Here is a 2,721-nt window from a genome sequence, read left to right as displayed (position 1 = left end):
CCATTGCACCCTTGATTGATGTCGCTAGATGTTAGAAATTAGTTGTAATTAGTTTTTAGAGCTTGCTGTGTACAAGCTTGTACTTTAGTATAGCTAGTAATAGTTGGTTAGCTTTGGCACTACAAAGCTGTTAGTTTGTTAGCAGGTTTGTTAGCTTAACAGACTTGTTTTGTGAGCTATAAAAACATTGTATTAGCAAGTGTGTTAATCAATGAATTCAGTGTATTTTTCAGCATATACATTTTACAATATGGTATCATTCGCCAAACGGTCCCGACTTTGTTTTTCTTTCGTTGTATGGAGTTCGTTGGCTCTATCGTGACTGTTTCTGCCATCGTTGATGTTGTTCCCCTCGAAAGGTCACCGATTCCTACAAATGGCAACGGCGGTCCCCAATAACCTGAGCCGCGATCAGTTCGTGTACTTAGCCAAGCTATCCGAGCAAGCCGAGAGCTACGAGGAGATGGTTCAGTTCAAGAAAAAGATAGTCCTTGGCTCAACTCCATAAGGTGAACTAACCGTCGAGGAAAGGAACCTTCTCTCCGTCGCCTTAAAAAACGTGATCGAATCTCTACGTGTCGCGTGGAGAATAGTCTCTTCGATCGAGTAGAAAGAAAAAGGTCGAAAGTTTTCTATTTGAAGATGAAAGGAGATTATCATCGTTATTTGGCGGAGTTTAAGGCTGGTGATGAGAGGAAAGCTGCTGCTGAGGATATTATGTTGTCTTACGAGGGAGCTCAGGATATTACGCTGGCGGATCTAGAACCAATACACCCAATTAGATTGGGGCTAGCTCTGAATTTCTCGGTGTTCTACTATGAGATTCTCAATCAGTCTGATAAAGCATGTAGCATGGCTAAACAGGCATTCAAGGAAGCCATTGCCGAGCTTGACACACTGGGAGAAGAGTCACACAAGGACAACACCAGTTTTTTCACTTTGGTAAAGCAAAATGGACTTCCGAGCTAAGGGATAATTTTACTCTCTGGACTTTGGATGTGCAGGACCAGTTAGATGAGCTGTAGCAGGCGTGTTAAAGTGGCGGTGGTCCTATTCTTTATCTGAAGGAGTTCGTGGTTTACTGCATCACCTATTTTTTCAATTTGGTAAAGCAAAATGGATATAATTACTTGGGGTGAATTTGTAATAAGTATGATAATTGTTGAGTTAATCGATCGATGGAATCGGCCAAGAGGGGGGTGAATTGGCAATAAAAATTTTGGTGGAAGCTTTTGCAGAAAATTGAAAGTAATTGCAGAGCGATTTACAGTGGTTCGACTTTATCAACCAAAGTCTACATCCACTACCTTAGCTATCCACACTAAGGATTTTCCAACAAATTCACTAATTTGTTCTTTCTTTTGAGGCCAAAGAGATAACCTTACAACTCCCTCAAGAATATACCACAATTCTTGAGAACACTCTTTTCTCAAAGAGAAGATTAAAATTTGCAAACTTACATGAAAAACCTCACAAGGCAAATATGTTTACACAATTCTAGAACAAAGAAAGAACACTTAAGAATAAATACAATTGAGCACAATAAGTGTTCTTGAAAGCAAAATGAATATTGAATGAAAAATAGGCTTGAAATGCACAAACTTGAGGTTTGATGCTTTCTCTTTGATTCTCTCTTGATTCTAGTTGCTTGTTGTTTCTTGTTGTTGATCAATGGCTTTTAAGCTTGTTTAAATACACCTTCAAATGATTCTGAACGTTGGAGATGATTAGTGGAGTCAATAGAGTCGTTTAAGTGTGAAAACAATTAATTAAAGCAGTTGGGAGTGTCAGTGCATCGATGCATACCCATGGTGCATCAGTGTAAAATTCAAATATTTTGACCGTTAGACCCTTAGTGCATCGGTTCACTAAGAGTGCATCGATGCATCAAGTGTATTCAATGTTTCAAAATAGCCAGAGTGCATCGATGCATCAAATGCATTCGATGTTTTCATTAAAATCCTCAGTGCATCGGTGCATGGTAAGTGCATCGATGCATGAAATACATTCGATGTTCAATTTAATTCATGGTGCATCGATGCATGGATTGGTGTATCGGTGCATCACTCTGAAAAATTGATTTTAGGCTTGAATTTGGTTCAAAATACTTTGTGAAAATTGTTTCAAAAATATATTAAGTATAAAACACAATTTTACACATTTAGTAAGATTTGAAATTGATCTTAAAAGACTTGGAGTAATAATTTGATATTCGATTAATTGAATCGAATTATACTTTAGAAAATCATTTGTAAAATCTTAAAATTCATTTAAACTAATTTGTTATATCGAAACAAAAATATTTTCAACAATCTCCCCCTTTTTGATATAACAAAACATTTGTGTTAATTTAAGATTTTCTAAAAATTTGAAATCAATTTTGAAAAATTACTCCCCCTTACTATAACACTTCTCCCTTTTAATTTTTTTTTAACACTTAACATTTCTCCCCCTTTTTGTTAAATCAAAAAGACTTAAAAATCGATTTAAACAAGGTTTTAAAAAAATAGCCAGTTGATATATATATATATATATATATATATATATATATATATATATATATATATATATATATATAGCTTAAGCTGCTAAGATCATAATCAAAAGAGAGATTAGCCATTAGTTTCATAATCAATATTCATAATAAAATGTGAAATGGTAAATTGGTCATATTTCAACTAAAAAGTAAATGATGCATATATGGAAACAAAATAAAAGTTC

General features: G+C 34.9%; 1 pseudogene; it reads left to right on the top strand.

The window, feature by feature from the left end:
* The first annotated feature begins 376 nt into the window (after positions 1-376).
* LOC120179221 lies at positions 377-1,025 on the top strand (annotated as a pseudogene).
* Positions 1,026-2,721: the final 1,696 nt, after the last annotated feature.

Source organism: Hibiscus syriacus, unplaced genomic scaffold (assembly GCF_006381635.1).
Source record: "Hibiscus syriacus cultivar Baekdansim isolate YM2019G1 unplaced genomic scaffold, ASM638163v2 tig00112408_pilon, whole genome shotgun sequence".
NCBI lineage: Eukaryota > Viridiplantae > Streptophyta > Magnoliopsida > Malvales > Malvaceae > Hibiscus > Hibiscus syriacus.
Note: the sequence above shows the minus strand (reverse complement) of the source record. Positions and strands in the feature narration are given on the sequence as shown.